This window comes from Myotis brandtii, unplaced genomic scaffold (assembly GCF_000412655.1).
Source record: "Myotis brandtii unplaced genomic scaffold, ASM41265v1 scaffold170, whole genome shotgun sequence".
In the NCBI taxonomy this organism is placed as follows: Eukaryota; Metazoa; Chordata; class Mammalia; order Chiroptera; family Vespertilionidae; genus Myotis; species Myotis brandtii.
In genome coordinates, this window is record NW_005356260.1 from 608,691 (window position 1) to 622,883 (window position 14,193).

Consider the following 14,193-nt stretch of genomic DNA (forward strand, 5'->3'; position numbering starts at 1 on the left):
TGAAGCTACAGATTGGTGTTGAGTCCTATCTCCCCCAAAGAAAGAAAAGAAAAACATTTAAAAGGACACTAATGGTGTTTATTAAATGGTAAAAGGATGCACAAGACAAATGTGTGAATTCTCACAATGAGTTCAAGACATGCATCAAAATGCCTCTTGTGGTGGCCTTTCTTCTTTTGGAGCCATATCTAAGGATTATGGCTAGAAACCTAGATTACGATCAGCCGCCTCCTGCATGCCCCCCACTGGGGATCCAGCCCGCAACCCCAGCATGTGCCCTGACTGGGACTCGAACTGGGGACCTCTCGGTGCATAAGACAACGCTCAACCAACTGAGCCACACTGGCCAGGGCTGGCCTTGTATATTTTTAACATTAAAGACAGCTATTAAACAAATAGAATTCTAGGTGTGATGTGCAATCTTTCAAGTGGGGAGTGGGGGTTGGGCTGGGATGGAGATTTACCTCTTAGATTCCAAAAATGAATACACGTAAGACACAGGGTCAGTTAGTTACGTGAGGTCACCCAGGCCCAGCTGCGGAGTGGTCGGAACTGTGCAGGCAGCCCTCTATTTATCAGCACCGAAGATTATGTTCCACGCGTTACTCATTATGGCTGTTAGATAAAAGACCGCAAGGGTTCCAGCTGCATAAATGTTCAGTGTGTGGGTCAACCGCTGAGGTCAACACAGCAGTGTAAGTGCATTTGATCTCTGTGCTGAGATGGTCAGCATTCCCTTCCCTAAAGAGAATCTAAAATACCAGAGGTTAAAGCAACAGGAAGAGGCAGCTAAGCAGCGACACCCTCACATCAGTTACCACCAAGAAAAAGGAGAGTAACTGGCACCATTCCAGACAGCTCATCTGCTGCAGTGATTCACTTCTGAGTTCAGAAAGATTAATCCTTGTGGTCATAAGAGACTCTCAAGAAGGTATCATCTGAAATACAAAAAGCCTCTGTGGACTGTGTCTAGGAATCCACTCATCAAACGTACCCCACCTTATCTAGAGAATAATCGGATCTTTTCTATGTTTGTACTTCTTCCCTCTGAAAATGCTTTTATTTAATGGGCTCTCCATTTTCTTAAGCGCACACTGTGCCTTGATCCATTACATCAACGTATAAATCAATCTGTTTCCTGATCTAACATGTTACAAATGGGACGTCACTGCCAAGTCAGCAGTTCTGACATCCTGTGAACCTGGAATCCACTCCGAAAGGAAATTAATGCCCGTGCTTTGGCACTTAAGCCAGTGCCTGTGATCTATGCGCGCTGCAGCACTTTGAAGGCTTTGAAAACAAATTACATCAATTGCTGTCCTAGCCCAGTGCTTCCATTTTACTTAATAATTCATTCTTAATAAGAAATTCCATTGTATTAATTTGGATCAGGAAAAGAGAGTTTAGCTATTTAAGGACAGAAATTCAACTTGGTAAAAAGTGCTTCTAGAAACTTGGTTGAAAACCTGAAATGGCTGAAGGCAATAAATAAATCTAAGTCTGAACCTAACCTATCCCCAGCCCTTTAATCATCACTGGAGAGTTGCACCCCACACCCCCAGCTAAGCCCCGCCTCCTTTCACAGAGCCACTCGGGACCAATGCAGGCTCCCAATCCAAGCAAATAAGCAAGCCCATTACCTCCTCCCTCACTGAAGCTACTGCTGCATCTAATCTGGCTCTAGGGTTTGTGAGGGTGCCTGCGGGGAGGGCGCTGCTTCTTTCTAAAGAGGAGGGTTCCATCCTATGACTGAGTGAATCATGTCTCCTTGGACAGGAAGGTGCTGCATGCCAGCCTCTCAGGTGGCCGAGCTTCACCCTGCAAAGTCAAGTTAACGCAGTTCTAGTTCTTATAAATCTGAGCAATGGTAAGCGCCTTTGGAACATCTATTTACTATCTGGATACTAGTGATTTGTACATTAACATGACTTAAAATCCATAGTGTCAAGATAGTTCCCTAAGATATTCACTGACTACAAAAAGGGAAACAAATTACTTCACAGTGGAGGCACCAACATGAACCTTACCAGCAATAAGACATTTAAGAATACCAACAGGAAAGACTTGGGCAAGACAGAGGGACTTAGAGACTGGAAAAGACGAAGGAGAAATGACAAATAAATGCAAATGGGGGGCCTGAAACAGGGACAGGACATTAATGGGAGAAGCGGAGAAATTACTGGATTCAGGGCTGTAAATCTGTTAACAGCACTGAACCAATGTCAATCCCCCAGTTTTGATAGCTGCACTGTGGTTATATCAGATGTTAATATTAAGGGAGGTGGGCTAAGGGTATAGGGGACTCTCTAGAGTATTTTTGCAACTTTTTTAAAAAACCTCTAAAATTAGTTCAAAATTCACTGGTTTTGGTTTCTTAATCCTGTTCATTGCCTGCCTGAATTTCAATCATGATTACCTGGATTCAATCTGTCAAAAGAGAAAGGCAAATAGTAAGTATAATCAGAGCAGGCCCAATACCTACAAAACATACTGTTTTATTCTGGACACATGAGCACACATTCTAACGTGGTAAAATCCCATGTGTACAAACATTAAGTCTGATTTCTCTCCAATGGGAGGACAACTGCAGTTCTGCTCAGAGCCTAAGACAAGAAAGTCCACTCTTGTTACTGTCAAAGAGGTGCCTATAGTTTGGAGCCTTTAAAGCAGCGGTTCTCAACCTGTGGGTTGCGACCATAAGTGAGGTATCACTGCCAAGACTAAAAGTGGCTTAGACGGTCTCCTAGGCTTTTTACAGGGTCCCTGTAATTTGTCCATCTGGATTACACTGGTCCGGTCCAAGCACCAAGATTTACTCGAGGTCTGTCTTTACGCATGTGTCTCTGAGATGAGCAGGAAGTCTTTTATAAACGAAGTTATTGAAAAACACATGCAGTACTTTTATATTTAAAAAAAAATAAGATGCAGAACAGTGTTTATGGACCTAAAATTCTCAAGTTTTTTACTGGCTCCTGTTTCTTTCCAATGTCCCATAATAGGAATCGTGAGAAACTGATTCCCACAGGTAGGACGACGTGCCCTGTCCAACCATCAGGCGTCTGCTCACCCCACTTCTGATCTCAGAAGAAGTGTGTGATGCGCTGCTTTATCTGTACAACAGGGCTGCTACATACACATTGCTCCCAGGCTGCTTGTGGGGATTAAATGGAGATAATGCACTAAGCACGATGCCAACCTCAGAGCAGCACTCAAATGTGCGCCTGCTTACCGCAGGGCTGGTTCCTAAGGATTTAATTCTCTGTGGCTACCATTACACAGAACGGGGGCTTAAACCACGGGCACCCAGGGATGAAAAGAACACGTGAGAGCCTTACGTGGCCAGTCATCCGCAAAGCCAGGAGGAGCATGAAATGGGGTTAAAGGACTGCACATTGCTTTTTACAGATTAAACTGAATATGCCTAGAGCAGGCTGCAATAATTCTCTACACTTCATTCTGTGGGAATTCAGTTGCCAAATGTTTACATAAACATTTTAATGCTGCCCTATTTATTTAAGGGAAAATCACCAGGAGCTGCTGGCTTGCTGGCTTCCTGGATTTGGTCTGGCTTTCCATTGGCTGAGAAGTGGAGTCTGCACGAATCTGCAGTTACTATTAAAGTCGCTGTTGTGATTTTTAAAAAAAGCACTATGCAAATTATTTCTCTAAATGAGTCTTCTTAAGAGATATTCCTTCTACATGGAAGTTATTTCCTCACTCTCTTGATCTCAGCTATCACTTGAGGGCAGTCTAAATACGGCATTACTCAAATTTTAGATATTACAATAAATGACACCTACAATATTAACTTTGGACTTTGGTTCACATTAGAACAGACAGAACTCCACTTTCCAAAAACTCCTGATATCTAAGAAACATGGCTGGGAAACAAAGAGGTTTCCTTGAATGAGATTCTGCATGATTCCTAAGCTAGGCAGCAATCTGTCATACTTTGAACGCAGAGGTCAAAAAGCCAGGAGGCTTGAGCATTAATATAAGATGATGTTAATGGTGTGAACTTGGGCTTAACCTTTGAACTCAGGGCCAGTATTACTTAAACAATTATTTACTAAGAATGTACTAAATAAAGTGTGTGCAAGCCTGGGGGAATTTATATCGGAAAGTGCTTTCTAAACCTTCAAAGGGTAAAATGATTCAAGTTAAAAAACACCCAGAAGTATTGCTGATGAAATATTAATAATTAAATACGTTCATTCTAAATCATTACTATTGAGTCACAGACGATAGAAATACAACTGATGGGAGGTTTTCTGTGGAATTCCAAGCACAAACCTGGCAATATTATCAGAAATTATAAACATACTTCTGGCTGATTTGAAGCTCTGTGATACTGTGTTTATTAAATGCATTCTCACAGCCATTAAAAATTAGGTAATTTTTTAGCATATTTCAAAATTTCATGTACTTGAAATGTAACAACTTACACCTTTTAAAGAAGTATTCAGACAGACCCATTTCACTAAAATAAACACTCAACCTAGTGAATTTACCAAGGTTAAGTCAGGAAACTATCCAACATGTCTGCTTTGGCTGCAGAGCTCTATCTGACTTCGAGATGTTACAACCACAGCCCTGGCCAGATGGCTCAGTTGGGTAGAGAGTCATCCCACATACCAAAAGGCTGTGGGTTGGATTCCTGGTCAGGGCACATACACAAAGGCAACCGATCTATGTGTCTCTCTCACATGGATGTTTTTCTCTCTCCCTTTCTTCCTCCTTCCCTTTAAAATCAACTAAAAAAAAAAATGTTACAACCACAAACATGAAAGGCCAGTGTCAGAGATCTCAAATGGATTCTACTGGATCCCTTTTCCTTTCATACATCCAGGGAAAGAAAACAAATTCATGCAGCTGAAAACATTCATGTTTTAATGTGTAGAGTGGTTTCTATTGCTGTGTTAAAGCAGGGGTTCCCTGACATTCACTAGGGGGCTAGTAAGGTCTGCAACAGGTTTTCAGTGGCCTCCTGAAGAATAAGGTCTAGGGTGCATTTGTGTGCACACATGATTAGCGGACAACAGAATTGCTAACTGTTCTTTCTTTAGAAATGACTGTCCTGAATTCTAACATTACTTCCTTTCCACCTTTAAAATGTTTTTCATAAAACGAGGGCATTAGTAAATGGGTAGTCTGTTTTAAAATAACATTCCGTAATATTAAGAATTGACCTTATCTTTCTAAAAAATTTTTCTTAGTTCTTACTAGCCCATGAAAACCAAAAGCTTATTATTAACTCTCTAAGGTTCTGTGATGCCAAAAAGGCAAGAAAGGGCAGAAATTCTTAAGTGAATAACCCTTATCTTTGTTTATAAGTACAAAATAAGACAATTTGCCAAATGACTTTCACAGGGCAGAAAGGGGCAAATTTCTATTTTAAAACACAAGTAAGCAATTTCTACATGCTATTCTGTTAAATGTTTCACTATGTTTACTAGGTGCAAGCAATATTCGGATACCAATCTTGATGTCACAACTCACTTTTAACTTCTTTATTTTTTATTATTATTATTATATTTCTTTGTCAAGCCTCACCCAAGAATATTTTTCCATTAATTTTTAGCGAGAGTGGAAGGGAGGAGTAGAGACAGAGAGAGAGAAACATCGATGTGAGAGACACACATAGATTGGTTGGATTGGCTGCCTCCTGCACATGCCACTGACCAGGGCCTGGGATGGAGCCTGCAACCTAGGTACGTACCCTTGACCGGAATCAAACCCAGGACGCTTCAGTCCACAGGCCGATGCTCTATCCACCGAGCTCACTTTTAACTACTAATATCCAACAAAACAACTGTAAAAATAACAAAAATATGAAACTGCCCCATCCTCTCCTAGTTCAAAGCAGTCAAAAGGCATCTTTCCTAAGATTTACACAGCATCTAAATCTGAAAGTAAATACAGGCTGTATTATCAGTTCACTCCAGATCTGCTTGCAGACAATAATGCTTCCTGTCTGGGACCTATGCCCATCCATGTGCATTATTGTAATTATCAGCAATTTTAAAAATAAAGTAATAAAGCTAGTATGAGCTGCTGGTCGGTATGTGTATTGCATGCTGCCACTGAGGCAGGATAGAGAGTAAGAAGCTGGGAAAATCCCTTGGCAAGTAGAATGGGGAAACTAAGATAGCTGAACAAACTGGCCAAGCAATTTACAGCCAGATCCAGAAGGTCCCCTCCCTGGAGATAACATCTAGGCCTCAGTTGTACTTTAGCTCCAGGCCCAGAAAAGCAGCAAAACCAGGTGGGTGACGCCAGGATCAGCTGCAATGGCTCATGACCCCCTGCCCTGGCACTGACCAATCAGTGGAGACCACAACCCTGAAAGGGTGCACCTGGAAAAGCTGATGACTATTCTATTGAATTCTCCCCTAAACTCCCAGCCTTTAAAAACCCTCAAAACAAAACAAAGGACCCAGCAAGCACTTGCCCTCCCAGGAGCATGCCAGCACTTTCCCCTACCCCTCTCCTTCCCCCCCACAGGCGTGCACCTCCTAAACTCAAAGGGACTCCAGGAGACTTGCAACCAGGGGAGCAATGGGTAACAGCAGCCCATCCCAGGCTCACCCCCTGAACTTGTCTACAAGGCCCCCTTTTCTCTGACTTCCCAGTGAGCCAAAGCAACCCCGCCTAGACTCTCCTGTGGCTCCTTTTATGCTAAGCCCTTCCCTATTTCACTGTCCCGTTTTAATAACGTACTCTCAAAATCACCTGGGCTCGTGCTGTGAAGAACCCACACACTACAGGCCAGCCCTAGGCAGACCTGCTCAGGGCCTCCCTAGGATCAAGCCACCTAACTACTAAACAAATGCATAAAGGAGAAGAAAAGCTACACTCAAGTAAAGAGAACGAATAAGAAGGATGTAAATGCGCACAAACACACCCACACCCACAGTGGAAAGTACAACAGCACTATTGTTCCCCTTGTCAGGCGGCCTCTGGGGAGCTGTGGCCACACCCTTGCCCTCTATGATCTGTTCCCCACACACCTTCGGAATGATCTCAGCACACATCGCTCTTCTGTTCCAAGGGATTCCCACCCTTTACCAATGACCCCTGCCTCACTCCACCACTCGTCCTTGTGTCCACACACCAGCCAGGGTCTTTCCAACCTCAAGTTTCTCCACCTAGAACTCCCTTCCCCTGCTCTTCCTGAGGAGACAGACACATTCTCACCAAAACGTGCGTCCTGAGGGGCCTTCCTGAGGACAGTCCCCAAGCCATGGCTGCCTCCCCCTCCCCCTGTCCCTACCATCCCCTCCCCTCCTCCCCCAGCAATCTGAAACTACCTGCACTGTCCAGCTCCCTCCGTTAGAATGTCAGTCAGTCCTCAAGGGGAGAACCTCATCTGTTTTCTAAACACAGTATCTGGAAACAGCACTGAGAATAGAGGGTAATCATTTACACCCAAATAGATCGATAATGAATGCCAAATTAAAGTTTAAAAAAGAAGCTTATGCAGTATGGCAAGTTTGGATTTTTTTGCCAAGTGAATCCACATAACACGAGGCTCACAGGAGAACGCAGCCCTCCACACCACGGGCTGGGAGGTGGTCAGATGTCAGGTTTCCGATGTGGGTGCCTTGTATTTTGAGTATTCAAAGGTTATCCAAGTGGCAATAGTGGAGATATTTCCCAGACAAAAATATAGGTCAGGAACTCCAGAGCTGGAATTATGCATTTGCAATTAATGGCTGGAATTATGAATTTGCAATTCAGTAACAAGCTGAAAGAATGTTAAACCCCAAGATTAGGTAGGATCATCTGGGGAGACTGCAGCTGAAATGGAGGACAGAACCGTAAGAAATATCAACATTTGCCCAGATGGTATGGGTCAGTGGTTGAGCGTCAACCCATGAACCAAAGGTCACCAGCTTGATTCCCATTTAGGGCACATGCTGGGTTTGGGGCTCGATCCCCAGTAGGGGAGCACACAGGAGGCAGCTGATTGATGTTTCTCTTATCAATTTTTCTATCTCTCTATTCCTCTCCCATCCTCTCTCTCTAGAATCAATAAAAATATTTTTTAAAAAAGAACTATCAACATGAAGGCGTACAGAAAGTCCACTGCTGAGGGAGAAACCAGGAGAGAAAGCAGTACCAACTGAAGGGTCACCAGTTTGATTCCCATTTAGGGCACATGCTGGGATTGGGGCTCGATCCCCAGTAGGGGAGCACGCAGGAGGCGACTGATTGATGTTTCTCTTATCAATGTTTCTATCTCTCTATTCCTCTCCCATCCTATCTCTCTAGAATCAATAAAAATATATTTTAAAAAAGAACTATCAACATGAAGGCGTACAGAAGTCCACTGCTGAGGGAGAAACCAGGAGAGAAAGCAGTACCAACTGAAATGCCAGCCCACCATTTCCCAAGGTTACAGAGCACTAGTCACTTCAATGTGGTGAAAGGGGCAGAAACAGGCCACTCTGAGCCCAGGAGACACGAGAGGTAAGGAAACAGTCTGAGTGCAGACAGAAGGTGAGTCTACTGGATCAAGTATTTCCCAGGAAGATTAGCATCCAAATTGAGATGCGGCTATAAAGGTAAATATATGCTGAACCTCAAAGATTTAGTATGTAAATTGAAAATCAATATTACATGTTGATTTTATAATATGATTATACATGTAGAAATGATAATATATCAGCTATGAGTTAAATGACATACATTGTTAAAACTAATTTCATCTAGTTTTGCTTTTAAAGAAAATGCCAACTAGAAAAATTTACATTGTACATGTGGCTTGCATTTATTTATATTGGACGTGCAGTGCTGAATATTCAGTTAACACTCTACTAAGAAAGACATGACCTGAATTATTTTTTTTCTTTCACCTGTAGATGACATTTAAATGCACTTTCTCCCTGATCAGTGTTGCTCAGTGGTTAGAGTGTCAGCTCACACACCAAAGGGGGATAGAACCCTGTCAGGGGCAAGTACCTGGGTTGCAGGTTTGATTCCCAGCCCCCGAGTGTGGCAAGTGACCAATCCATACCCCTTTCTATCTCTCTCTCTCTCTCTCTCTCTCCCCCCCTCCCCTTCTCTCTCCTCCCCACCCTCTCTTCCACTCTCTCTGGGGGGGAAAAAATCAATTGGAAAAGATATCCTCGGGTGAAGATTAACAAAACGAACAAAAATATAATAATGAAATAACATAAATGCACTTTCCTTTCTTCCATCATGAAGACTAGCAAGTGTTCCTGGTGACGCAGGAATGTACTCACATGGTTCCTTGAGGACCGAGAAATCCTCAAGTTGACAAGAGTTAAGTGGGTGAGAGCCACAAAGGCTGTCTGAAGAGGCCAGGCTAGCTCAAGAGACAAGCGGTTACAAGTAAAGTAAGAAACAGGAATTAGACAGAAAAATGACATTGAGACATTTCTTCTTAAAAAGATTGATTATGGCCGAAACCGGTTTGGCTCAGTGGATAGGGCATCGGCCTGCGGACTGAAGGGTCCCAGGTTCGATTCCGGTCAAGGGCATGTACCTGGGTTGCGGGCACAATCCCCAGTGGGAGATGTGCAGGAGGCAGCTGATTGATGTTTCTCTCTCATCAATGTTTCTATGTACTCACATGGTTCCTTGAGGACTGAGAAATCCTCAAGTTGACAAGAGTTAAGTGGGTGAGAGCCACAAAGGCTGTCTGAAGAGGCCAGGCTAGCTCAAGAGACAAGCGGTTACAAGTAAAGTAAGGAACAGGAATTAGACAGAAAAAGGACCTTGAGACATTTCTTCTTAAAAAGATTGGTTATGTAAGTGAGTTAGGTGCCAAGAGCCAAAGTTCTTATTTTATCTAATTGCTGAGCCAGGGAGAAGGGGACACACACACACGGTGACACTCTCCTCCACCCCCAACTCTTTAGATTCACTTATATGTTCACGTCTGATTGAAACAAACAATCAAACAAAAACCCCGCTCCCAGGCTTCTGACAACCACAGAACAAAATCCAAAGGCCTCCTAAAGACAATAATAATAACCAGAACAGATAAAGTATATATTAGGCTCCAGTAATAACAAGATGAATGGGTCACAAGTCCTCAAAGACCTCAACTGCTGGAGGCTTGGTGCGGTAGGGAGACAGCATATAAACAAAACAGCCCTAATAAAAAGGGAACGAGACTCAAACTGACGTAAGAGATCCCCAACTGCTGTTTGATCGCTTCCTAAATGGCAGTCAAAAGCAGCCACAATGAAAGGTACACTAATACCCCTATTTTCTATAGGCATAATATTACAAATTGGAAGTCTATTCCTGAATATGGAAATAAAGAGGAAAAAGAACAGACACAAATGTTGTTATAAACATACATGTCTAGATCATGGAAGTCCTTTTGGAATGCTTCCTTTATGGGCGAGAGTGGCTGAAGCTTCTCAAAGTCTAGTGAAGTATGACCAGCTGGTGTGGCTCGGTGGTGGAGCTTCGACCTATGAACCAGGTGGTCACAGTTTGATTCCCAGTCAGGGCCCACGCCCGGGTTGCGGGCTTGATCCCCAGTGTGGGGCATGCAGAAGGCAGCCAATCAATGACTCTCTCTCATCATTGATGTTTCTATCTCTCTCGCCCTCTCCCTTCCTCTCTGTAATCTATTAAAATACATATTTTTTTAAAAATCTAGTGCCCTAACTGGTTTGGCTCAGTGAATAAAGTGTCGGCCTTCGGACTGAAGGGCCTGGGTTCGATTCTGGTCAAGGGCACATGCCCAGGTTGCAGGCTCAGTCCCCAGTGGGGGGCGTGCAGGAGGCAGCCAATCAGTGATTCTCTCTCATCATTGATGTTTCTATCTCTCTCGCCCTCTCCCTTCCTCTCTGTAATCTATTAAAATACATATTTTAAAAAATCTAGTGAAGTACAGAAAGGGGACTTCTTTTCCTTGCAAACTTCTCTGGAGCAAGCCTGAGTAGTCCTTTGTTACTCTGAGAACCTTGTTATTTCCTTCAAGTTTACAAGCCTGGACGATTCTCACTGCCAATTCATTGTAGCACCTGAATGCCTCAGTCATGTCAAAGATGGAGCCAGGCATTTCTCCGAAGATGCATGTTCAGTGACTTAATCCTCCCAATTTCAACTGAGTTTTCCTGGATGACTCAGTGATGTCTCTGTAGCAGTGCTTGTAGCCTTCCCTGAACACGGATTTTCTTCAAATCCATCTCATCTTTTTCTCCCCCTGGAGTAATCAAAACTATCCTATTCCTTGTGCTAAAACTTTCTCCCTTTGATGATTTACAGCCATTTACAATTACTCTGTATAATAACATGCCACTTTTATTTGAATTCAGATTCTCCATAAAAGCAAATCAATAAAAAGTAGGTGAGAGCATGGCAACCAATGGCAAATTCTAAACCATTATACTTTGGATAAAAAAAAATGACAACCACATTGTTAAATTCATTTTATGTATTTTAGTTAAAAACTCCCACATGGTCTTTATTCTTTTTGTTGTTGTTAATCCCCACCCGAGGATTTTTAGAGAGAGTGGAAGGGAAGGGAAGAGACAGAAATATTGATGTGAGAGAGATACATCGACTGGTTGCCTCCTGCATTCGCCCCAACCAGGGCCAGGGATCAAGCCTGCAACCACAGTACATGCCCTTGACTGGAATTGAACCTGAGACCCTTTAGTTCACGGCCAACGCTCTAACCACTGAACCAAACCAGCCAGGGCTCGTCTTTATTCTTTAATATATAACTATAATCCACAACAATACATATATATTTTTATATATGTACACATAGATACTACTACACATACACTACTACAATTGTTCATGTCCTTAGATCAGCCTCTAAATGACATTCAATCCAAACATTGTAAGAAGAAAATTATTTTGCCACCATATATAGTGCCTTTACCAAAAAAAAAAAGTCTCCTCAGTAATTTCCAACAGCACGTGTTAGCACACAGTCTACAAAAATCCCTCCTTGTTTTTCTTCTAAATAGTCTTACGAAGTCATCAGAAATAAATAGTTCACCTTGAACCCTTCAGAAACAGGCAAGTCAAGCAGCTATTTAGGTATGTAATACTATCTGGTAACTCAGTACCCAAGCCAAATTTGGGCGATCCATGTTGGCTTGTACTAAAATGATTTTCCTTTGCCCTGCTCATCTCTTGGGAACAGTTATTAACAAGCTCAATGGAAAAAAGTTTGCAATTCATTTGTAAAACTTAATGCCAGGATGAAAACACATGTTCATATTAAAGTGACTTCTTTGGCCCTGTAAAAAAATTTGATTTCAAATATTTCCAAATGTATGCAAATCTAACATCACAGAAGCCGCTGTATCTTTGTCTCAGTAATACTTAACATGATAAAATTTTACTTGGCCAACATATGCTCGCATAAAATGATGTAATCTTATCTATATTTGTATAAGACATTTTTTACCCTTCTGGTCACTTTGTCTCTTTACTTTCTTCCAAACATTTTGCCATAAAACTCCAAAATGTTCCAAAAACTGATGTAGCACTGATAAATTTCCAAAAGAAATTTATCTTCATAAATTACCAAGTAAAAAGAATGCCAAAAGGGTGTTCTTCTTAATAATGTTTACTGAAGCAACCTTCATGACCTCAAACTAGACTTGGAGTTGATGTTCTACTTTATCTTCTCCTGGCTTTCTGGAGACAGACATCGATATAGCTCGTATAGCCATCAGACCACCATAGGGATAGTTTAATGAGCACCCATTCATCCACAGCAAATGGTACTAGATCTGCAATATGCACTTACCACCATTCTGTGACAAGTTCAGCGTCTTCACTCACTACACATAAACACACAAAACCACCTGTAATGGCTCAACGTGACTGGGAGCGTATCAGGTTTGAGTCTGTGCTTTGCATTTAATCTTTTTCCATCAATATTTAAAACATTTTCATCTGTCCTGCTTACTATTTCCATTGTTTAAAAGCACCACCAGACAACATTCAGCCTCAATGACTTGCATCAATTCACAAGATTACTCTTTCAAATGACAGCCCAGCTGGATATTTTATTAATGTAGATCCTGTGGAAGCTAATCAAGCCTCAAATAGTAATTTTTCTTACAAGTTGCTGGGGGGAGGGGGAATTTCTATAAAGAAAAACATTCATATAGCATTAAGCAGAAAGCTTCTTCAAAAGGGGGTGGGGCAGGGCGGAGTCCAACCAGCCAATCAAAGAAAATTCTGTTATCAAATGTGGCTTTTAGTTCACTTGAAATTGCCATGAGTAATAGATGCTTACTACAAGTTGGACGGCCAAGTGTGTATATTGATCTACACCAGCAATTCTCGACCTGTGTGCCTTGGCACACTGATGTGCTGCTAGAAATTTTAAAACATGCAATACTTGACTCTTCCATTAGACTGTCAAAAAATGACAACAGCCAACAATAGCCATCTGGTGTGAATGAATCAAAATTATACCTATTTTTTTGTCATATCAGCAAAAAGTAGGTTTTTTGGTGAGCCACAGAATTTTAGTAATTACTTTACATGTGCTGTGAGAAGGAGGAGGTTGAAAATCGCTGATCTACACCAGTTTATATAGGGCACTCGAGCACCAACGAATTTCAGTATACATAGGGGTCCTGGAACCAACCCCCTGTAGACACCAAGGGTAGTTAAGTTTAGGGGGAGTCAAAAGTTATACAAGGATTTTTGACTCCACAGGGGTCAAAGCCCCTCACACCCACGATCAACTGTACTTTTTTTTTTTAATCCACACTTAGCTACAGACAGCAAAATTGCTAAAAACCAGATTCAAAGAGAAAAGCTTAAAAGTAGCCAGAGATAAAGAACACATTACCTTTAAAGGAGCAACAACTATGCTGACAGCTAAGTCAAGTTGTGGGTTATATTCAACAGTAGGATACTGGTTTCATTAAATATGAGCAGTAAAGTGAGAGCTTTCAAATGATGAAAGAAATTCCATTCCCAATGAACCTATCTTGCAAGGAAGGTAGTGAGAAAGATATTTGGTAAAAGAATGTCATCAAACAACCTACCCTTAAAGAAATTCTAAAGTGTGTTTTGGAAGAAAAAACTTATCCCAGAAAGGTGAGCGATACAAGAGACATGAAGAATAACAAACAGAATATGTAAATCTAAATCAGAGGCTCTCAACCTCACTGAAAATTTGAATTATCTGAGGAGTATTTAAAAAATACAGTCACGCACCACTTA

General features: G+C 41.9%; 1 long non-coding RNA gene across 1 annotated transcript; it reads right to left on the reverse strand.

Moving 5' to 3' along the window:
- Positions 1-345: 345 nt before the first annotated feature.
- Positions 346-13,873, reverse strand: LOC106725557. Its single transcript, XR_001361448.1, has 3 exons — positions 13,817-13,873; positions 1,641-1,818; positions 346-615 (listed from the first exon to the last, which is right to left on the reverse strand). It is a non-coding gene; the product is annotated as an uncharacterized LOC106725557 (long non-coding RNA).
- Positions 13,874-14,193: the final 320 nt, after the last annotated feature.